General features: G+C 45.4%; 1 protein-coding gene across 1 annotated transcript in view; it reads left to right on the top strand.

Moving 5' to 3' along the window:
* The window catches only part of cntn1b (contactin 1b), a 661,974-nt gene that overhangs the window by 73,931 nt on the left and 564,072 nt on the right, over positions 1 to 23,971 (top strand). The gene's annotated exons all lie outside the window — the stretch shown is intronic.

The following is a 23,971-nucleotide window of genomic DNA, read 5'->3' as shown; positions in this document are numbered from 1 at the left end:
TTAACTTGATTTCCAAACAAGGTTAGAATTGGGAATAATAGACATACTCAGGACTTTATTCAGTTGGAGAAAAGGAAATAACCAACAGCCCTAAGCAATAATCTCAACTTGGAAAACAGAACCTGAGGCTGTTGTTTCGATCACTGTTTCCAGGAAGGAAGGAGTGTTGACTAAGATTATTCTTTCTGTTTGAAAGTTCTGGTCTCTGGAGTGAAGGGACTCTTTCAGTACTGGAGGGAGGAATGACAGTGTAGATGCCTGGACTATGTGTTTAAAAACAAAACTTGCTTGTCTTTTCCAGCCTTGAAAGGAAGTGAATAAGACGCAATCCTGTGGAGATATACAAATGATAAACAGTGTGGGAAGAAATCTGAAAAATTCATTGCAATTAATTTACGAGAGGGAATGGAGGCATAAGATCAAACTATTAAAGATGCAAATTTAGCTTAGGTATCAGGAAAGTTCAGATGCTGTTCAGCTTATATGAAATAAACATGCAAAAAACTTAATTTTTAAAGAACAGATGATACAGTATTGTGGTCACCAGGGCTTGATTGGCACAGTATTTCTGGATGGATCAATTGAGAAAGAATGGAATGACCTTCCTTGTTGTGTAATTGTCTTGTAAAACCACCAGATGACAATGTAGTAAGTTGCTGATGGAACCCCTGGAGATTTTGTATACAAAGCAAACTGATTGCATTCAAACAGTACACCAGAGTGAGAACAGCTTTGATGAAAAGTCATCAAATGTCTTACTTCCCACTTTGTTCAGATTGAGGATGTGTGCACTGTTGCAGAATAACCCGGGCCAACGATCTGAAATTCAAGTGCACAGTTTGACATATCCCAATTATGTTGCTGAACTCTCGGGTGCTGAGTGCAATGTGCTTTATTTAAAAGCCTCAATTACTGCTGGCATAGGATGGAATCACAAAGAACAGTTTCGATCATTGAATGACAGTTCCCTGACAAACCGTGCTCATTGCTCGTGCTTTCCGTGTGCTTTTTAGGTAATTCTGCTTGGATTAGCATTTTGAGGGTCACAGCACTCGAGAGGTAATTCATTTTCTGGAATACTTTGAAACATTTGCATAATATGGTGAGGTGCCCTTTTTCCCCTCCACCCCTCACTCTAGGCTTGTTTCATCGTGCACCCTTGTAAAAAGGTCAGATTTCGACATGCACTTTGTTTTGAAAGAAATGACTATTGGTAGCCATAGCCCTCTTGTATCTGGCCATGTCCACGCTCCGATATTGCAAAAACCTTTCCTTTGTGAGAGTGTTATCAACCTGTTTCGATGAAGTTAATAGTTGGATGGGTTTGAAATTAATGTATTTCGGATGGATATTCCAGGGCGACAGGAGAGAAACATGTCAGAGCGAACTGTGAAATTAAACACAAAAAAGTGACAGGCAGCAACTTGAAGAGGAAAGGCCGGATTGATATGGAGCTCTCAGCAGGTGAATACATTTGCCTGACTGGGTATTTGCTCTGAATTTGGATGGTTCATTAGTTTAATTTAGACCTGCAACCTAACTATTTTCACAAGCACCACAGCACAAGTGGGTGTGTTTGCCCAGCAGCTTGTAACAATGGAGAAACTAAATGATGCTTGGGAACAAAGGTGGATTGCAGTGAGTCGGGCAGGAGGGTGGGGTGTTCTGTCTCTCTCCGATAATGCTGAACCTTGCTTTTCAAAGTGTTCAGCACCTACATGGATCCCTGGGCACTTCTTATAAATGTTCCTGATCTAATTCAGAGAGCTTAGATGTCCCTAGCTGAGCAGTCCCCTCAGTCAAAATATTTAGAATTTCCGATTATGGTGAGACATTTCTGTTCATGTTTCTCAACTGGAGAAGTCAGACTCTCACACAAAAGTCAAGCAACAGTTGGAATCCAGGCTATCTGCACCTGCCTTTTTGTGACACTGTTAGTACAGCTATTGTCTGTTTACATGTTGAACCTGTATTCAATTGCTCTGGTTTCCTTCCACAGTCCAAAGATGTGGATTGGTTAGGCGGACTGACCATACTGAATTGTCCATAGTGTCCAGGGATGCACAGACTAGGTGGATTAGCATTGGGGAATGCGGGGTTACAGGGATAGGGTGGGATACTCTTTGGAGGGTCAGTATGGACTCGATAGGCTGAATAGTCTGCGCCCCATTGTAGGGATTGTATGATTTTATGATAAATCTATGAATTTCCAAGTCATTTACATCAATTGACACCAGAGTAGGGAGTACAGCACTGGATGGCTGGTGAATGTGCATTACAGGTTTAGGATTATGGCAGTGGATTGGCAGAGGGGTCTGGCTTTGGATGATTGAGGGGCTATGGCACACATTAGGGGCTGCATCAACTTTTATAGAAGGGTGTGAGCTGGCGGAGGGTGTGTGGCAGTATGGCACTGGGTGGAGAGTGCTCAGATGTCAGCTGCTGTTGTCCTTTGGCTAGATTTGAATCCAGCCAAATGTTTGAATTGCTCACAACTAGTGTTCAGGAACAGCTTTGCCAGTAGTTTTGTACTGAGCTGAGAAATCCCAGAGTTGACAAAGTTATGGCCAACCATTGCTTTTCCACCAGCTGTGCACTGAAGGTGACAACAATGTGATTTTCAATTTGAAGCCACAGGTTGTGTTTCATTGGATTCACTGGAAAGCACTGAAATCCATCCATGAAGAAGGCTTAACTGTCTACCTCAAGTCAATAAAGTGTGGTGTTGGAAAAAGCACAGCAGGCCAGGCAGCATCCGAGGAGCAGGTGAGTCGCCATTTGGGCAGGACCCTTCTTCAGGTCCTGAAACTTGGACTCTCTTGCTCCTCGGATGCTGCCTGACCCGCTGTGCCTTTACCAATGCCACACTTTATCGACATTGACACTTCAGCATCTGCAGTCCTCCCTCTATCCCCGTTAACTATGTACTCAGAAAGACGGTATCGAATTTGAACAAGTCAACATGGTGTCGTAAGAGGGAGAATGGATTTGACCAATCTTTTGGTGTTTTCTTTGAGAATGTAACTAATAGGCTAACTAAAGAAGAACCAGCAGATGTAGTGTGCTTGGACTTCCAAAAAGCATTGAGTTAGGTGCACACTATAGGTTAACGCACACAGTAAGGGTTTGTGGAGTTCAGGGTGATATAGTAGCATGGATTGAGGGTTTGTGAGAGGGCAAAGCAGGGAATGAGGAGAGCCAGGACATTTACAAGTTGGCAGATTGTGCAAGGTTAGCAGGTTGATGTAAGGATTTTGCGAAACAACCTACAATTTAGATGCAGATACTTACAGTCTAAATGAACGAGACAAAGGGTGCAAAGGCAAGCTGTGAGGAAGACACAAATACAAAAAGATATTAACTGTTTAAATGAGGCAGCAACAAATTGGTGGATGCCCTTGTGTCATAAAAGTCCAAAAGCAGAATATTTTTCTAACGGCATGAAATTTATGTTAATATTAATAACTGGAGCATTCATAGGGAATACACAAAATTAGCATGCAAGTAATTCAGAAAGTCAATGGTCTGTTAGCAAGAGGATTGGGGTACAAGAGTAAAGAATTATTGTTCCATTTCACACAGAGTTTTGGTGAGACCACATCTAGAACACTATGTAGTTTTGGTCTTGGTATTTAAGGAAGGATATACTTGTATTAGGGATAATATGGTGAAGGTTAACTGCATTGGTCTTGGGACCAAAGGTTACCATATGATGAAGGGTAGAGTAATTGGGTTTATGCTTTCTGGAGTTTAGGCACCTGAGAGAGAATCTCGTTGAGGCACACAGGATTCTGAAGGGGTTTGTCAGTGTAGACACTTTTTCTTCCTAGGACTGCAGATGCTGGAAACCAGAGTCTAGATTAGAGTGGTGCAGGAAAAGCACAGCAGGTCAGGCAGCATCCGAGGAGCAGGAAAATCGACGTTTTGGGCAAAAGCCCTTCATCAGGAATAGAGGCAGGGTGCCTGCAGAGGGGAGAGATAAATGGGAGGAGGGTGGGGGTGGGGAGAAAGTAGCATAGAGTACAATAGGTGATTGGGGTGGGGATGGAGGTGATATGTAAGGGAGGAGGGTGGGGGAAGAGTACAGTGGGTGAATGGGGGTGGGGATGGAGGTGAATGGTCAGAGAGGAGGGTGGGGGAAGGTAGCAAAGAGTACAATGGATGAATGGGAGTGGGGATGGAAGTGATAGGTCAGAGAGGAGGGTGGAGTGGATAGGTGGAAAGGAAGATAGGCAGGTAGGACAAGTCATGGGGCAGTGCTGAGCTGGAAATTTGGAACTGGGGTGTGAGGTGGGGGAAGGAGAAAATGAGAAAACTGGTGAAGTCCACATTGATGCCCTGGGGTTGAAGATGAGGCATTATTCCTCCAGATGTCGGGTGATGAGGGAGCGGCGGTGAAGGAGGCCCAGGACCTCCATGTCTTCAGCAGATTGGAAGGGGGAGTTGAAATATTGGGCCGCAGGATGGTGTGATTGATTGGTGCGGTTGTCCCAGAGATGTTCCCTAAAGCGGTCTGCTAGCAGGCGTCCAGTCCCCCCAATGTAGAGGAGACCGCCTCGGGAGCAACGGATACAATAAATGACATTGGTGGATGTGCAGGTAAAGCTTTGATAGATGTGGAAGGCTCCATTAGGGCCTTGGGAGGAGGTGTGGGCGCAGGTTTTGCAATTCCTGCAGTGGCAGGGAAGGTGCCCTGTCTGAGTGTGACACTGAGCCCTGTAGTCAATAGTGTGGTATGGTGTTTGACCCGTGACAGGGGAGCACAGGATACGAGACAATGATGACAGTTGATGGCAGAACATGGAAAGGAGCTTTGGATGGAGGGAGATGGAACACTTGGCTCAATAGCTGGCAGGTGTAATTTTCTCGGATTTTCACTTGAATGTCCTGAGGCTAGAGAGTTACTAGTCCCTGACAGGTGAGTCAGCCAGCATCAGGAGACCACCTGGACTCTTGGAGGACAGGCCACTCAGCTGAGGACTATTTCTCACCCTATGTGTCAAATCTTGTTTTGGCATTGTGATGAGCAGTACTATTGGTACCCAGGTGGCAGAATTCTAACCTGAGCCACAATCAGTGCAGTTGCTAAAGATACTTTTTAATTGGATGGGCTTGAAAGAGCTGCTGTGTAAGTGAACTCCTTTTCCAACAAGCACTGGGTTTTAGATACCGGCAGACAGTGAGCACAGCAGCTTACCTTTCTCTTCCTGCTTAAAGATTTATGATCTGCTTCGCAGAGAAATGAGAAAGTTGGTCATCTTGGAGACATCGTCTGAAAGGTGGAGGGAGGTAAGGACATGGACTAGGCCTGTTGTAACGAAAGGCTGTGGTAAGGAAGAAAGAACTGGAGACACTGTACTGAGATAGAGAGGGACTATAACTCTCAAAGATGAGGTGAAAGGAGTTGGAGACATGGCTGAGGATCTTCAATTGGCAGAATGGGGGGGGAAGGAGTAGAGAGGTCACATGGGCCAGCAAGGAGGGAGGAAATCCAAATTTTCCGACAGGATATGGCTGTGGTGGATTGTTAGCATGTAATGGTGGATCAAGGTCAGGTAAGAACTGAATAATATTGCAGGAAAGTGACAGATTTGGAGATGATTTGGGTGTGATTTACTACTTTGTGATGGAACCATTGTTGTCCCATAACAAAGCTACATTTGTTGCCTATCCTTCATTGCCATTAAATGGGCAGTGGTTGTCTTTATCCTGGAGCTGCTGCTGTTCATGTGATATTTGAGCTCTGGAATTCCAGTATATTGGCACAGCCATGGTTGAATGATGATCAATGTCCAAGCTGGATGGTGTGCTGCTCAGAAGTGATGCCATTTGGCAGGTGCTGCTTATGGTATTACTGGATGGAGTCTGCCTCTGTAAGTTCCCTCTGAAATAATGCAGTCCTTTGCAGTCAACTTCAATGACTGTGGGTTTGCACATTCTTCGTGTCTGCAGGGGATTCCTCCAGGTGCTCCAGTTTCTTCCCACAGTCCAAAGATGCGCGGGTTAGGTGGATTAGCCATGCTAAATTGCCTTCTGGTCTCCAGGGATGTATAGTCTAAATGGATTAGCTGTGGGAAGTGCAGGGGTACACACATGGGGTGGGGGCATTGGGATTGCGTAGAATGCTGTTCCGAAGGTCAGTGTGGACTCAAGGGGCTGAATGGCCTCTTTCTGCAGTGTAAGGATTCTAGAATTTCCCTTTCACAAATCCATACTGACCCTCTTTGATTGTGTCTAATCTTTCTAAATGTCCTGATATGTTTTCCTTAAAAATTTACTCCAGCATCATCATAATGATAGACATTAGACTAACTGGCTGATCAGCTTCATGCAATCTGTCTCACCCCTTTCCTGAATAGGAGCCTTGCATACATTAGTTCACCAGTTCGATGGAACCCTCCCATTGAAATCTGAAATATTTTGACTCATGCTTCCATGTTCTCTGCGACCACATCCGTTAAAATCCCTGAATACCAGTCATCAGATCCTGGTGATCTGTCTGTCTTTAGTCCCATTAGTTTGTCAAATACTTTGCAATACAATTCAAGAAGTGATCAGAAAATGCCCAGGATGAGTTTTGGACTCCTGGGGTTTAAAAAGATCCCTCATTTTAAAGCTTATACTGCCAAATTAGCATCATAGAATCCCTATAGTGTAGAAGCAGACCATTTGGCCCACTGAGACCATGCCTTCCCTTTGAAGAGCATCCCACCCCGACCCATGCCGTCCCTGTAACTCTGCATTAACTGTGTCTAACTCGCACATCCCTGAACACAATGGGCAATTGAGCATGGCCAATCCACTTAACCTGCACATCTTTGGACTGTGGGAAGAAACCAGAGCACCCGGAGGAAACCCATACAAGCTTCTTATGGGCTTGTGGACCCTTAGGCTGGAATCGAACTTGGATCCTTGATGCTGTAAGGCAGCAATGCTAATCACTGAGCCACCATGCCACCCCAGGTAAGCCTTCACAACACTTTGATTTTGGTGGAAGTGGAGAGACGAGGAAGCTTTTAGCTTAATTTTTGTCCTATCTTAGCTGCGGTATGGGTACACACTCAGTAAACTGTATGCGTTACAATGTTGTATTGCATTAGATAGGTCTTAGTTAAGAATGACTGTTGATTCTAACACATTGACTGTAATCAAACACTTAACATGTTCTCCTCTAGGAAATGCAGTCAAAAGCATCAGTGAAAGGTACATTGTCAGGTTCAATTATAAGGAGCTGAGGCGTGACACACTTTGGAGAAATAGAGTTTCTTGTAGTCACCCTTCCATGAATAGAATGAAATGTGATGAAGCTGAGCCCGCAGAACTGAAAGGAGATGGATCACGTCCGTTTGAAAATTGAGATTGCTTTGAACATCTGTGTCAGTCATGATTTAGCTAGTAACACTCGTGACTCTGAGTTGCAAGGCTCTCGGACTGGATTTTACAAGCCCCGGCCTGGTGAGGGAGCATGTGAGATATATGATGTGTGGGGAGCATACCACCACCTCGACCACCCCTGATCCCTTCCCTAGATATCAGGAGGTGGGCAGGACCAAACTCAGCAACCTTACCCATCATTAATCTTTCAAAATCGAATGAAAGATTGAGCCTGTTGGATCAAGAATCTGCTTGAATATTATGCTGCCCAGATCATAACATGGTTCATGCAGGCAGGTGGGCAAGAATTGCAAGGCTGCTGTTCCAAATAAACAGGTTAAAAAGTGGAGCCTGGTTCTTATCCAGGCAACCTTCCGTCTTCCTCTCAGATGTTCACCTATTTTTATCGCTTCATGCCTGGCTGCATAAAGGTGGTCAAAACAATGGCTGCAGATGCTGGAAACCAGATTCTGGATTAGTGGTGCTGGAAGAGCACAGCAGTTCAGGCAGCATCCAAAGTGCAGTGAAATCGACGTTTCGGGCAAAAGCCCTTCAGGAGTAAAGGCAGTGAGCCTGAAACGTGGAGAGATCTCCACGCTTCAGGCTCACTGCCTTTATTCCTGATGAAGGGCTTTTGCCCGAAACGTCGATTTCGCTGCACCTTAGATCCTGGCTGCATAAACTTATTCTGCCTGACCACCTCCTAAAAGCACGGACAATGGACTTAACTGGATAGTGCCGTCAAACAGTTTAAATACTGTTGTGATGTGATGATTGGGCTCCTTTTTATGTGATATAATATTTAGACTCTGTGTTGGAACATTAGCAGGCCATGCAGGGTTTTCTCTGCCCATTAGCGATGGATCTAGGCATTATGGCTCCTAACCCCAGTCGCTGAATTCTTGTGCAAACTTTACCTGGAAGTTTTGTGCAGACTTTATCTGGAAAGTCGCCTTGCTTCCAAAAAAGTACAAGCCACTGTTCAATTTTAAGGCTGGTCCCATTACCTAAGGAAGGACGCTTGACATAGATGGAGAACTTAGTATCAATGGAAGGAGAGTTTTGTGAAAAGTTAACTGATTTGAAGGTCGGTAATCCCCAAGGAATAGATGAGCTGCATCCCAGAGAGTTGAAGGGAAAGACTGTAATGAGTGATAGTAGATGTGTTGGTGTATATCTTTTAATTTTGTTCTACAGATTTTGGAAAAGCTCTTTCAAAAATGAAGTGGTCAATGTTATCTTGATAGTTAAAAAGAGAGACAGAGGGAGGAGAGAGAACTGTCGGCCTATTGGCTTGCTGCCAGTATCAAGAAAAATGTTAGAATCTTCAAAGGATGTGATCATTGGACACTTGGAAAATAATGATAACATTTGGCAGGGTCAACGTGGACTTATGTGACAGAAATCCTGCTTGAGAAACCTATGGGTGCATTTTGGAGAATTTATTTGCAGCATAGCCAATGGAGAACCACTGAATGTTGTGGAATTGTATTTTCAGAAGGCTCCCAATGAAGTCCCACACTGGTTGATCATAATAGAATTAGAGGGTTTAGGTTGGGAGGAATGTACTAGCTGAGTTGACAATTGTCAATAAGACAGAAAACAGAATAGATATTAGTGATTGTTCTCAGATTGGCAGGTTCTTACGATAGGATAAGAATCATGCTAGGTCTGCATTATTCATAGTTTAGATTAGAGTGATGCTGGAAAAGCATGGCAGGTCAAGCAGCATCCGAGGAGCAGGAAAATAGATGTTTCGGGCAAAAGCCCTTCATCAGGAATGGCTGCCTTGTGCTTCTATTTATGTGATCCTCACATAATGGGAGAGGGGGTGGAAATCTCTTTGTCTGGGCCCAATGCGTTAGTTGAAGACCGAATGAGTTTAAAATCAGTACAGTGCAGCGTGGAGTGTTCTTTAGAAAGTCGGTGAAGGTTCAGCTGCTGATTGCTGTCACTTGGCAACTGTGTTTTTGGCTATAACATCTATTGGAGTTCTTGAAATGACCTGACTGCACAGTGAGCATGGCTTAACTGCAGGCAGAAACTCAGCCATTAAACTGAAGTCATTGCAATGGTTTTCAAACGCAATAATTCCAAGTATCAGTACAAGTTATTTTTTTGTATCCTGTGTAATTTTTTAAAGATTACTAATCTTGCCATAATAATTCCCTGAAATTCAACTGTGCTTTGGAGCTCGAGCAAGGCAGGCAAAAGGCTGAGGGCAGTTTGCATTTTAAAGATGTAGGCACACTTGCTTGAGTCGCAGCTTCTCAATAATTTATTTGAGGCTTGATATGCGGAGGCAGCAGCAAAGGATGGACGTGATCAATAGCCTCTGTGTGCCTATGGGAATGAAGCCTGACATGACTAATTGCGCAGAAGACACCAGTGCTGAGTAAATCACACTGACGCTCATTGGTGTGTGATGTGCTGAGGTTGTCACCCTGCGACTAATTGGATTCAACTTTGCGATCATTGAATTGCAGGTAATAATCTCTTTAGAATAGGCTCGGGTTTGGGAACAAGGGTGTGGGTGAGATCTAATTTGTCACAGATAGTGCTGGGATTATTTGACATAAATAAAAAGCAAAGTTGAGCAATGCAGTTAGGTTGGCAAATTGCGGGTCACATCAGATGCATAATTGTCTCAGTTACAGAGATACAAAGTCACTCATCAAAGCTTGCAGCGATGGAGATTGGGCAAGGGAATTGAGCGATGAAATAAGTAAAAATAATGAATGCTTTTCTGACTGAGTACCAATTGAAAAGAACAGTGACAGTGATATAGCCATACAGAACAATCTCGCTAAATGAAATCCTGATGATTTGGAGCAACCTCTGTTGGGCTGAATATAAAAGGCCTTATTTTTCATGTGAATAACCCAGGATTTTGCTTGTTATTTTCAATATGCATTAAAATGCGATAGTCAGTGTGAATGATAGGGTTGTCTAATTAATTCAACAATTTACCTTGTCGCATCAGTATGTTTACATGGATTTCAACTAACTTAATCATATCTGGTCTTCAAGTGGATGCTATCTTTATTGCACTCAATAAGCCTGAAAAGCTCTTTCACTTCCTGCTGATACCGTTCATCTGTTTGAAGACTGTATCCGCAGTATTCGTTCGTCAAAAGACAGAATATTGGTTGGGAAAGGACCATTCCACTTAGTGGACGGAACAGCTTTAAAGCAGTGATCGGAACAGAGTTTGGGGCTAAGATACGCAAAGTCGTTAATGATAAGTGTGCAAAGAAAGGCATTGTATTACAAGTGGAGCTCTTGTACTTTAAAGAAAAGCCTCTTCAGAGATGGACTCTTTGCAGCGTTATAAATACACAAGGTACAAGGCTAACCCTGTCATTGGCAACGAAACAGCAGATTGTTTGGTGAGTCTGTGCCAGTCTGTACAAAGTATAACTTGATGGATGAGCCTACTGCCCTAACCCCGGCTGCTTCTCTGGCTTATTCAATGGGATCTGTTGAGTGGACAGGAATACCCTATTGTGAAAACCCCAGACGAATATATTATTATATTTTGTTAGCTTGGCTGTATGCTAAAATAAACGTGTTTGCATTTTGTAAGGGACTCAGTCAGAGAAAGAGAGTATTTGCAGCAATGTTCTGCTTTTCTTAGAGTATTTATATGTTAGCACTGTCAGAGCACTGCTCTCCTTCCAACTTGTGATGAGCCATCTGTAGATTAAAGCAAAACTTGGACATTTTTAATTGAGAGCAACAGATTTTCTGCATTTTCCAAGCTTAATGGTGCTAACTTTCATGTATAAGTGCAATGGAGTTTCAGTAACATACTGATTCTTCACTGTTGAATTGTAACAAAGAAACTATTGAGTGAATATAAGTAATTTCTCTCAGTAAGCCATCACTTCATTGTTTGTTTTTGACTGCACTTGAGAGATTTTTGTTCGGTCTGTGGATACTGCATAAATTAGTGAAGAGTTATAGTGAAAAATCATCCTGGTTTTTTTTCCGAGAACTTTTCGTTTCCCTCGGGTGCAATCCCAGAGGCACCATCAACACCGTGCTGCCTCATGTAATTGATTTCCCTCTACCTGTCCGCAGGCAACTGAATCATGGAGCCCAACATCAGCAAGTCATTCATAGCTGTTCCCGGAATGGCTTCTGGGTGCCACCAGGACCAGGATGTGTCTGGCGGTTCCTACACAGCTTGGCACTGACCTGCCAGAAAGAGTCGGGCACCTCACTACTGGTGGTAACCTAGCATGGTGCAGCTGATGGGATCCTGGCATGGCATAGCACTGCTAATGACAGACTGACACAGTCCTGTTAAGGGTGCGGGGCACTGCACTGCTAGAGAGTATTCACATGAAGTGTTCCAGAAATGTATTCCATTTTTGGCTCACGTCCATAATCAATAGTTTCCTTTTATATCTTTAGATTGGTGTAAGCCAAATTAGAACACAATTTCTGCAAAGTAATATCAGGCTCCAAATGAACGATGTGCTATAAATATTGATTTGCATCCATTATATTCTCTCAGGCATTGGGCGAATTTTCCACTTGATATTGATTTTTGTTAGATGATCGTGCTGCTGATAACTTTGATTTGCCATCACTTGTCTCTGTTCAAGGAAACTTGAGTTTGTTCTCCACAATTTGTCCTTTTTAAAACTATTTAGTTGAGGTTTCAGTTCCTGCACTGAACTGTTCCGAGTGGAGGTGCAAGATACAGAATACGGAACTGATGGTCTTGTGGGGACTCCCAGCTGATGGGAGGCCCGTCAAACTTCTCCAGCATGGGAAGGAAATAACTGAAATAGAAATCACAGAAAATGTGGATGAAAGCTGTGAGTTATACTAAAGGAATGTGTGGAGAGGGAAAAGTACCAGGACAATTCTGCTTTTGCTACATTATGAAGTCCACTGTTCACTGTCTTAGTTGGGTGGTACCTCAGCAGATTAGACATCCCCCCCACCCTGCTTTTTGCACTGAAACATTGCAATCTTTGGCCATTGAGCTCTGTTTCTGTTCAAATCTGGGAAAAAATTGTCCACAAAACTGTAGCCTCTAGGTCTTGGAACTGTTGTATCCGCATTCTAGAAGAAGACAGTCTACATTGCATTTCTGTCAACTTTAAACTGATCTATTTTTCTCAGGTGTTTGACATGGAAGTAGATGGGAACATGGAATTCAGGGCAGGAAAAGATCAGCCGTATTGTTATTGAATAGCAGACCAGACTAGAAGGAATGAATGGCCTACTTCTTCTAACTGTATGTTCAGATGAATCTATGCTGATGCTGACTTTCTGAATGTATCTACTGCTGGACAGTCTGCTAGTTACGAGGATGCTGGATTTCTCCTCCATTAATAAAATGGGTGGCACGGTGGCTCAGTGGTTAGCATTGCTGTCTCATAGTGCCAGAGACCTAGGTTCAATTCCTGCCTTGGGCAACTGTCTGTGTGGAGTTTGTACATTCTCCCCGTGTCTGTGTGGGTTTCCTCCGGGTGCTCCGGTTTTCTCCCACAGGCCAAAGACTGCAATGTTTCAGTCCAAAGATGTGCAGGTTAGGTGAATTGGCCATGCTAAATTGCCTGTAGTGTTAGGTGCATTATTCAGGTGTAAATGTCGGGGGATGGGTTGGTGTAGATTTGTTAGGCTGAAGGGCCTGTTTCCACACTGTAGGGAATCTAATAGTGATCGTTTTGATTTACAATACATACTTGCAAGTCTTATTGAAAACATAGCATTTGAATTTCATAGATGTATCCCTTTGAATGGTCATGGACCAATATTTTGTTCCCTATGGACCACAAGATGCTGCAGTTAGACAACATTCTTCCCTCCACTGTTAGATAGGTCCACAAGTTCCTGGCAATGATAAGTGGACATTCTCATTCATAACAATTTACTGGGTATTTAAACTATCAATGTTTGCCATTCAGTATGCTTTTTGTTTAATTAATCTAAAACCTTTTCGGTCCCATTGGTAGCAGTTGCAAAGATGGGAAAGAACTCCGTTTGCATTTAAAGCACTTTTCATACACTCTGAATACTCCAAAGTCAATGAAAAAGAAAAAGCTTGTATTCTTATGGCATTTTTCATGACTACTAGACATTTCAAGGTATTTCACAGTCAATGAAATCCTTTTTGAAATGTTGTTATCATTCTAATATATGAAAGGTAGCAGCCAATATTGAGTTAGCAAGCACCCATATGTAGCAGTGTAATGACCAAATAATTTGTGTTTGATGTTCATAGAGGAATGAATGTTTTATAGTGAACCATAGAGACTACCTCTGCTTCTCTTTGAAATTCGCTACATGGGATTGTTTTCGTTCACCTGAGCAGGCAGACAGGTCCTTGGAGTGCAATTTCATAGTAAACTGAAAGTGGTAGACAGGATTGTGATGAAGGCATTTGGTCCTCTTGCTCTTATCGGTCAATGTATTGAGTACAGGAGTTGGGAAGTCATGTTGTGGCTGTACAGGACATGGTTAGGCCACTGTTGGAATACTGCATGCAATTCTGGTTTCTCTGCATAGAAAGATGTTATGAAACTTGAAAGGGTTCAGAAAAGATTTGCAAGGATGTTGCCAGGGTTGGAGGGGTTTGAGCTATAGGGAGAGGTTGAAAGGCTGGAGCTGTTTTCCCCGGAGTATTGGAGGCTGAAGGTTGATCTTATAGAGGTTTAGCAGAAAGTGAGGACTGCAGGTGCTGGAGACTAGAGTAGAGAGTGTGTGTTGCGAAAACACAGCAGGTCAGACAGTATCTGAGGAGCAGGAGAATCGACATTTTGGGCATAAGCCCTTCATTAGGAATGAGGCTTGTGGGCTGGGTCTGAGAGATTAATGGGAGGATGGTGGGGCTGGGGGAAAGTAGCTGAGAAAGAAAAAGGTGGATGAAGGTGAGGGAGAATGTGATCGGTCTGAGGGGGGAGTGATGGACAGGTCAGGAGGGCAGTGCCAAGTTGAAGGCTTGGAACTGGGATAAGGTGGGGGGAGGGTAAATAAGGAAGGTGTTGAAATCCACATTGATCCCGTGTGGTTGTGGGGTCCCAAGGCAGAATATGAGGCCTTCTTCCTCTAGGTGTCAGGTGGTAATGGTTTGGTGGTGGAGGAGGCCTAAGACGTGCATGTCCTTGACGGAGTTGGAGAGGGAGTTGAAGTGTTCAGCCATGGGGCGGTAGGATTGTTGGGTGTGGGTGTCCCAGAGATGTTCTCTGAAACGGTCTGCAAGAAGGTGTCCTGTCTTCCCAATGTACAGGAGACCACACCAGGTGCAAAGGATGCAATAGATTACATTCGTAGAGGTACAGGTAAATCTCTGATGGATGTGGAAGGATCCCTTGGGGCCTTGGACGGAGGTGAGGGGAGTGGTGTGGGCGCAGGTTTTGCACTTCCTCCGGTGGCAGGTAAAGGTGCTGGGAGCGGGGTATGGGCTGGTGGGGGGCATGGACCTGACGAGGGAGTTGTGGAGGGAATGGTCTCTCCAGAATGCTGATAGGGGTGGGGAGGGAAATATATCTTTGGTGGTGAGGTCTGTCTGGAGGTGATGGAAGTGGCGGAGGATGATGCGATGTATGCAGAGGTTGGTGGGGTGGAAGGTGAGGATCAGGGAGGGGGAGTTCTATCCTTGTTGCATTGGGAGGGGTGGGATTTAAGGGTAGTAGTGCATGAAATGGAGGAGATGCGTTGGAGCGCGTCGTCTACCATGTGGTAAGGGAAGTCGCGATCTTGGAAGAAGCAGGTGATCTGGAACTTTCTGAGGTGGAATTGGTCACCCTGGGAACAGATACGGCAGGGGCAGAGGAATTGAGAATAAGTGATGGCATTTTTCAGGAGGTAGGGTGGGAGGAGGTGTAACCTAGGTAGCTGTGGGAGTCGGTGGGCTTGTAGTAGATGTCTGTATGGTTTAGTCAGTTGCCGAAGACGGTGATGGAGAGGTCCAGGAAGGGGAGGGAGGTGCCCAAGATGGTCCAGGTGAATTTGACGTCGGGGTGGAAGGTGTTGGTAAAGTTGATAAACTGTTCAACCTCCTTGTGGGAACACGAGGTAGTGCCTATACAGTCATCGATATAGTGGGGAACAGGTGGTGGGTGTGCCGGTGTACCTGCGGAAGATGGACTGTTCCACGTCCCTGACAAAGAGACAGGCATAGCTGGGTACCATGCGGATGCCCATGACTACCCCTTTGGCTTGAAGGAAGTGGGAGGATTCGAAGAAGTTGTTGAGGGTGAGGACCAGTTCAGCCAGGCGGATGAGCGTGTCGGTGGAAGGGTACTGGTTAGGTCAGCGTGAGAGGAAAAAACCGAGGGCTTGGAGACCTTTGTTGTGGCGGATCGATGTGTACAGGGACTGGATGTCCATGGTGAAGATGAGGTGTTGGGGGCCGGGGAAACAAATCTTGGAGGAGGTGAAAGGTGTGGGTGGTGTCACAAACATAGGTGGGGAGTTCCTGGACTACAGGGGACAGGATGGTGTCGAGGTAGGAAGAGATGAGTTCAGTGGGACTGATGCAGGCTGAGATAATGAGTCGACCGGGGCAGTCTGGTTTGTGAATCTTCGGTAGAAGGTAGAATTGGGCTGTCTGAGTGTTAACAGACAATGAGGTTGAAGGCTGTGGATGGGAGATCCCCAGAGATGATGAGGTTGTGGGTGGTCGGGGAGATGATGGTTTGTGATGGGAGGTGAGGTTGTGATCAAAGGGGCTGTAGGAGGAGGTGTCTGTGAGTTGGCACCTGACTTCAGTGGTGTAGAGGTCAGTGCACCACACGACTACGCCCCCCCCTTACCTCCCCAATTGCCTGTGGGTTTGGTGGTGAGTTTGAGGTTGGAATGGAGGGTTGCACGTTGTTCTAGAGGTTTATAAAATCATCAGGGACATGGTTAGAGTAAATAGACAAGATGGGGGGAGTCCAGAACTAGAGGGCATACATTTAAGGTGAGAGGGAAAAGATATAAAAGGGACCTAAGGGGCAACTCTTTCACACTGAGGGTGGTGCGTGTATGGAATGAGCTGCCAGAAGAAGTAGTGGAAGCTGGTACAATTACAACATTTAAAAGGCATCTGGATTAGTGCATGAAGAGGAAGAATTCAGAGGGACATGGGCCAAATGCTGGCAAATGGAACTCGGTAAATCTAGTTGGCATGGATGAGTTGGGCCACAAGGTCTGTTTCTGTGCAGTATAACTACTGCTGTATAACATTCCTGAGCTACCCAACAGGTAGAAATCTCTTCCATGCCACACCATTTGGATATGAACATAGATGGTATAGTTAGTAACTTTGCAGGTGACACCAAAACAGTGGTCAACAAAGCTGAATTACAACAGAGTCAAATATCTCGTTGGCATGGACGAGTTGGACCAAAGGGCCTGTTTCTGTGCTATACATCTCTGTGACTCTATAACCTTGGTTTAACATCTCCTCTGAGAAACAATATTTCTGAGAGTGCTGGAAACAGTCAGCCTTGAGTTTTGTGCTGAAATCCGAGAGTGGGACCCAAACCTCGGACTTGCTGTTGCGGTGTGGGAAGTCTTGAGGTTGTGGAGTTACATGATTGGGCCAGTTTCTGCTTTACTTAACTGAAATTCCAGTACCAAGAAAATGTTTCTCTGTGAGAGAAGTCTGCAATGATTTCTATCCCCACTTACTGGCAAATTGGACAATCTGTTGCTTTGTGCTGTTTGAACACTGGCTTTCATTGTAACAATCCACAGCAGTTGCAAACAAACCTTTCAATGGTCTTATGGATGCATCTAAATGGAGAATCATCTCACAGTTGCAGAAAAATCAACTTTTTCTTTTTCCAGAATCCAGTTTGAATAACCAAACATATACATGGAATTATACAGACTTTGAGCTGTAATAAAATAGATTACTGTTCAAGCTTTTTGGCTCGTGATTGACATTTGTGGATGTAGTCTGACGTATTATCACAGCTTGCTTGGGGGGAAAGCAATTTACTCATTTTGTGCTTTCTGAATGTCTCATAATTTAAATGATTATTTGTTAATCACATTTGTGAGAAAAATGCTACAAGGGTGAACTCATTCTGTTCTCCCTTTGTTCTTGCAATCATTACGCAGCGTGCATGAACTATCGAATGTTCACTAACCATCAACAAATAAAACAACTCTCCTGCAGCAAGATAACACAATGAATGAGATGAGTCTGTTATAGCTTATATAGTTAGCTGTTCAGATCATTGTCTTTCAAATTAGTTCATTAGCCTCAAGATTTCTGCAGGATTTCTTTCAGGTGTAATATAAATCACTATTTAGTGAATTATCATGTGCATCTGGTATCAGTGGGATGAATGACATCATTGCTGTTCGAAAGCTTTATTCAGATATTTTCAACTTGTTTGAGTTTTTTGAAGAAGTAACAAAGACAATTGATGAGGGCAGAGTGGTGGATATGATCTGAGTGGACTTCAGTAAAGCGTACAACGAGGTTCTCAATGGGAGACTGGTTAGCAAGATTAGATCTCATGGAATACAGGGAGAACTAACCATTTGGATACAGAACTGGCTCAAAGGTAGAAGACAAAGGGTGGTGGTGGAGGGTTGCTTTCCAGACTGGAGGCCTGTGACCAGTGGAGTGCCACAAGGATCGGTGCTGGGTCCACCACTTTTCATCATTTATATAAATAATTTGGATGTGGACATAGGTGGTGTAGTTAGTAAGTTTGCAGATGACACCAAAATTGGAGGTGTAGTGGACAGTGAAGGTTACCTCGGATTACAATGGAATCTTGATCAGATGGGCCAATGGGCTGAGGAGTGGCAGATGGAGTTTAATTTAGATAAATGTGAGATGTTGCATTTTGGTAAAGGAAATCAGAGCAGGACATATACACTAAATGGTAAGGTCCTAGGGAGTGTTGCTGAACAAAGAGACCTTGGAGTGCAGGCTCATAGCTCCTTGAAAGTAGAGTTGCAGGTAGGTAGGATAGTGAAGAAGGCGTTTGGTACGCTTTCGTTTATTGGTCAGAGTATTGAGTACAGGAGTTGGGAGGTCATGTTGCGGCTGCACAGGAAATTGGTTAGGCCACTGTTGGAATCTTACATGCAACTCTGGTCTCCTTGCTATTGGAAGGATGTTGTGAAACATGAAAGGGTTCAGAAAAGATTTGCAAGGATGTTACCAGGTTTGGAACATTTGAGGGATGGGGAGAGGCTGAATAGGCTGGGGTTGTTTTCCCTGGATTGTTGGAGGCGGAGGGTGGTATTATAAAGGTTTACAAAATAATGAGGAGCATGGATAGGATAAATGAACAGAGTCTTTTCCCCACGTTGGGAGAGTTCAGAACTAGAGGGCATAGGGTGAGAGGGGAAAGATATAGAAGAGACCTACGGGGCAACTTTTTCACACAGAAGGTGGTGCATGTACAGATTGAGTTGCCAGAGAAAGTGGCGGAGGCTGGTACAATTGTGGCATTTAAAAGACATCTGGTTGGGTATATGAATAGAAAGGGTTTAGAGGGATATGGGCTAAGTGCTGGCAAATGAGACTAGATTAGGTTCGGATGTCTGGTCAGCTTGGACCAGTTGGTCTGAAGGGTCTGCTTCCGTGCTGTACATCTCCATGACTCTTTCATTTACTGTCTGCTCTCTTTTATTTTTATTTTCTTTAATGGAGAGAAACCTGGATGAGTGGTTAAGATCCAGATTGAGTAGAGCAGAAGAGTATTGACAATATGTCATGTAGCTTGTGTTCTGTAATTCTGTATGTTTTAGAATTCAATGTTAGAATTTTAATGCACCATGGTTTTGCTGTTGCACAGAACTTTTCAAGTTAACTTTAAAATGAAGCATCCTGAAACTTGCTCTCCAGGATATCTAATCCACGTCAGACCAAGCCCTGTTTCTTGATGCTGGCTGTATTTATGCCACTGAAACTTTGGCACAAAGCAAATTTCTTCAGTATTGCAGAGAAAATGTACCTTGAAGATCAGGCAAGGAATTGCAAAGTCTTCGTGATCAGGGAAAGAATCAGTTTCATTCTGATGAGCCTCAGCATAGAAAACAGCACAGCAGCATGGAGTACATCAGCTTTGAAACACTTGGGAGAAAAGTTCAATGGCATTGGTTCTATGAGTAAAATAGACAGTGGGGGGGGGGGGCAGTCAGAGTGGGAGGGTGGCTGAAAAGAATGAGAAGGGAGGGAAGGAAGGGGATTATCTATCATACTGTTATTAATCTGCTTCCCCTCAGTGAACATTGTAATATCTCTTCCTCTGTGTTCCCTCCCACTCCACTGGGATGACGCACTCCTTACATTTTACGAATACAAAGATAAAAAGCAAGGAAAATCCCATGCCTCAAGCCTTTGAGATTTAGATTTATTATTGTGCATGTACTGAGGTACAGTGAAAAGTATTGTTGTGCACGCAATCCAAACAAATCATTATTACTTCATGGTAAGAGAATAGAATGCAGAATATAGTGTTAGAGACAATTGAGATTTAATAGAATAGAATGATTATAAAAGATGTGAGGAGATTAGTCGACTGGGGACAGCTCAGAAAGAGAACACTCTCTGGCCCTAGCTCCCTTCAGGTGATGCAAACAGCAACGTTTCTCAGCTGCAGAGACACTTATTGTGCAAAGAAAGTTATCTCTCTTCCAGTATCCTTTTGCTCTTTCATATGTAGAAGTTTCTGAGCAACACCAAATGTGTCAAGCTGACTTTAGGAATTTCCAAGTCAATCTGGACCAGACATTTTGCCTCTTCTTATTCAGATATCCAGTTTAGAAACTGTGAGCAAGCCAGTTGTATACATGGCCTCTGTCAGACGCAGCTCAGCGAGACAGGTTCTCAGAGCACCAGCAACTTTCCTTTGGAAATTGAATCAAATTATTTACCACCGCTTACAATATAAATGTTTTCCATTGATGGTGCTTTTAGTGAGTGGACATATATCTTTGGCATTCTGGATTAGTGGTGCTGGAAGAGCACAGCAGTTCAGGCAGCATCCGAGGAGCAATAAAATCAACGTTTCGGGCAGAAGCCCTTCACCAGGAATAGAGACAGAGAGCCTGAAGGGTGGAGAGATAAAATAGAGGAGGGTGGGGGTGGGGAGAAAGTAGCATAGAGTACAATAGGTGAGTGGGGGAGGGGATGGAGGTGATAGGCCACGGGCGGGGGGGAGGGTGAAGTGGATAGGTGGAAAAGAAGATAGGTAGGTAGGACAAGTCATGGGGACAGTGCTGAGCTGGAAGTTTGGAACTAGGGTGAGGTGGGGGAAGGGGAAATGAGGAAATTGTTGAAGTCCACATTGATGCACTGGGGTTGAAATGTTCCGAGGCGGAAGATGAGGCGTACTTCCTCCAGGCGTCTGGTGGTGAGGGGGCGGCGATGAAGGAGGCCCAGGACCTCCATGTCCTCGGCAGAGTGGGAGGGGGAATTGAAATATTGGGCCACAGGGCGATGTGGTTGATTGGTGCGGGTGTCCCGGAGATGTTCCCTAAAACGCTGTACTAGGAGGCGTCCAGTCTTCCCAATGTAGAGGAGACCGCATTGGGAGCAATGGATACAATAAATGATATTAGTGGATGTGCAGGTAAAACTTTGATGGATGTGGAAAGCTCCTTTAGGGCCTTGGGTAGAGGTGAGGGAGGAGGTGTGGGCACAGGTTTTGTAGTTCCTGCGGTGGCAGGGGAAGGTGCCAGGATGGGAGGGTGGGTTGTAAGGGGGCATGGACCTGACCAGGTAGTCATGGAGGGAACGGTCTTTGCGGAAGGCGGAAAGGGATGGGGAGGGAAATATATCCCTGGTGGTGGGGTCTTTGTGGAGGTGGCGGAAATGTCGGTGGATGATTTGGTTTATGCGAAGGTTGGTAGGGTGGAAGGTGAGCACCAGGGGCGTTCTGTCCTTGTTACGGTTGGAGGGGTGTGGTCTGAGGGCGGAGGTGCGGGATGTGGACGAGATGCGTTAGAGGGCATCTTTAACTATGTGGGAAGGGAAATTGCGGTCTCTAAAGAAAGAGGCCATCTGATGTGTTCTGTGGTGGAACTGGTCCTCCTGGGAGCAGATACAGGGGAGGCGGAGGAATTGGGAATACGGGATGGCATTTTTGCAAGAGGTAGGGTGGGAAGAGGTGTAATCCAGGTAGCTGTGGGAGTCGGTGGGTTTGTAAAAAATGTCAGTGTCAAGTCGGTCGCCAATAATGGAGATGGAGAGGTCCAGGAAGGGGAGAGAACTGTCAGAGATGGTCCAGATAAATTTAAGGTCAGGGCGGAACATGTTGGTGAAGTTGATGAATTGCTCAACCTCCTCGTGGGAGCACAAGGTGGCGCCAATGCAGTCATCAATGTAGAGGAGGAAGAGGTGGGGAGTGGTGCCGGTGTAATTACGGAAGATCAACTGTTCTACGTAGCCAACAAAGAGACAGGCATAGCTGGGGCCCATATGTGTGCTCATGGCTACCCCTTTAGTCTGGAGGAAGTGGGAGGATTCGAAGGAGAAATTGTTAAGGGTGAGGACCAAACGAATGAGAGTGTCGATGGAAGGGTACTGTTGGGGACGTCGGGAGAGGTAAAAACGGAGGGCTTGGAGGCCCTGGTCTTGGCGGATGGAGGATATCCATGGTGAAGATGAGGCTTTGGGGGCCGGGGAAACGGAAGTCTTGGAGGAGGTGGAGGGTGTGGGTGGTGTCTCGAATGTATATTGGGAGTTCCTGTACTAGGGGGGAATAGGACAGTGTCGAGGTAGGTAGAGATGAGTTCAGTGGGGCAGGAGCATGCTGAGACAATGGGTCGGCCAGGGTGGTCAGGCTTGTGGATCTTGGGAAGGAGATAGAACCGGACAGTGCTGGGTTCCCGGACTATGAGGCTGGAAGTTGTGGGTGGGAGATCTCCTGAGGTGATGAGGTTCTGTATGGTCTGGGAGATGATGGTTTGGTGATGGGGAATGGGGTCATGGTCGAGGGGATGGTAGGAAGAGGTGTTCTCGAGTTGGCGTTTGGCTTCAGTGGTGTCGAGATCTGTGCGCCAGACTACCACTGCGCCCCCTTCATCTGCTGGCTTGATGGTGAGGTTGGGATTGGAGCAGAGGGATTGGAGGGCTGCGAGTTGTGAGGGTGAGAGGTTGGAGTTGGGGAGGGGTGTAGACAGATTGAGGCGGTTAATGTCCTGGTGGCAGTTGGAAATGAAGAGGTTGAGGGCAGGTAATAGGCCAGCGCGGGGTGTCGAGGTGGATGCAGTGTGATGCAGGTGGGCGAAGGGGTCCTCGGAAAGTGGGCGGGAGTCCTGATCGTGAAAGTAAGCACGGAGGCGGAGGCGGCCGTAAAATTGTTCAACGTCACAGCGCGTATTAAATTCATTGATGCGTGGACAGAGGGGAATGGAGGTGAGTCCTTTGCTGAGGACTGATCGTTCATCCTCAGTGAGGGGAAGGTCGAATGAGGGATGGTGAAAACTCGGCAAGGCTGGGAGCTGGGATCTGGTGTGGGTGTGGAGCTGAGAGTCGGGGTGGAGCCAGTAACGGGAGTGGGTGTGATGATGGGGGGAATGGGGGTGGAGTCATGAACAGGGGTGGTGTTCCCCTCAGGGTTCTGGGGGCCGGGAATGGTGACAGTGGGATATGTGGGGGGCATGTCAGCAGAATGCAGGTGAGTAGCGTTGGTGGGGGCGGAAGTAGGGGCAGACACGGCAGTAGGGGTGGCAGAAGTCACTGAGCGTGTGACATCAGCGATGATGTGAGGGGTGGAAGTGATGTCATGTGTGATGCATGAGGAATTGTGAGGGGTGGAAGTGTTTGTGGGAGTGGCCATGATGGGGGTGGAAGTGACATCATCAATCAGCGTGGGGGTGACAGCTGCACCAACAGCATGGCTAATGGCATCCATGCAGTTCCAGAGGCCAGGGAATCTTCTGGAATGTTTGAGGAGTGCTGGTTATGGAGGTGGGTAGATAAAAGTTTGTTGTAATTACAGTTTTTGATGTTTGAGATGGAATTGAAATACTGTTTGTTGAGAGTATGAATTCTCCTGAGGATGTAGTACAGAGTGAGTCTTTTCCAATTCTGATAGAGTGTGGCCCTCAGCTGAGGCAGGGCTGACTGTAGAGAGGTTAGGTGCAGGCGTATTGCTGTGAGCGTGGAGCGGAGGATCTTGAAGGAGAACTGTTGCTGGTGTTTTTGAATCTGTAGTTTGTACTGTTTATCCTGAGCAGGTCCAAACGCTGCTGGTTTAAAGGTGGTCCGGAGTTGGGATGAGTTGGTTACGGAGGCAGGCACTGAGGAAGCAAATGTGGGCTGTGGTCGCGAGCTTCTTCGGGAGTACTTCAGGGAGAAAGTGAGGACTGCACATGCTGAAGATCAGAGCTGAAAGTGTATTGCTGGAAAAGTGCAGCGGGTCAGGCAGCATCCAAGGAGCAGGAGAATGAAGAAGGGCTCCGGCCCGGAACGTCGACTCTCCTGTTCCTTGGATGCTGCCTGACCTGCTGCGCTTTTCCAGCAACACACTTTCAGTTCAGGAGTACTTCACATAATAATTGAATTGTTTATAACCAGGAGACCACTCAGCCCGTCAGCCCTGGTTCTCCACATGAGTAATTCACATCATACCATTGCCCTGCCTTCTCCCCTCACATAACTTCCATTTCC

This window comes from Hemiscyllium ocellatum, chromosome 19, assembly GCF_020745735.1.
Source record: "Hemiscyllium ocellatum isolate sHemOce1 chromosome 19, sHemOce1.pat.X.cur, whole genome shotgun sequence".
Lineage (NCBI taxonomy): Eukaryota > Metazoa > Chordata > Chondrichthyes > Orectolobiformes > Hemiscylliidae > Hemiscyllium > Hemiscyllium ocellatum.
This window is presented reverse-complemented; position numbering and strand designations above follow the sequence as displayed.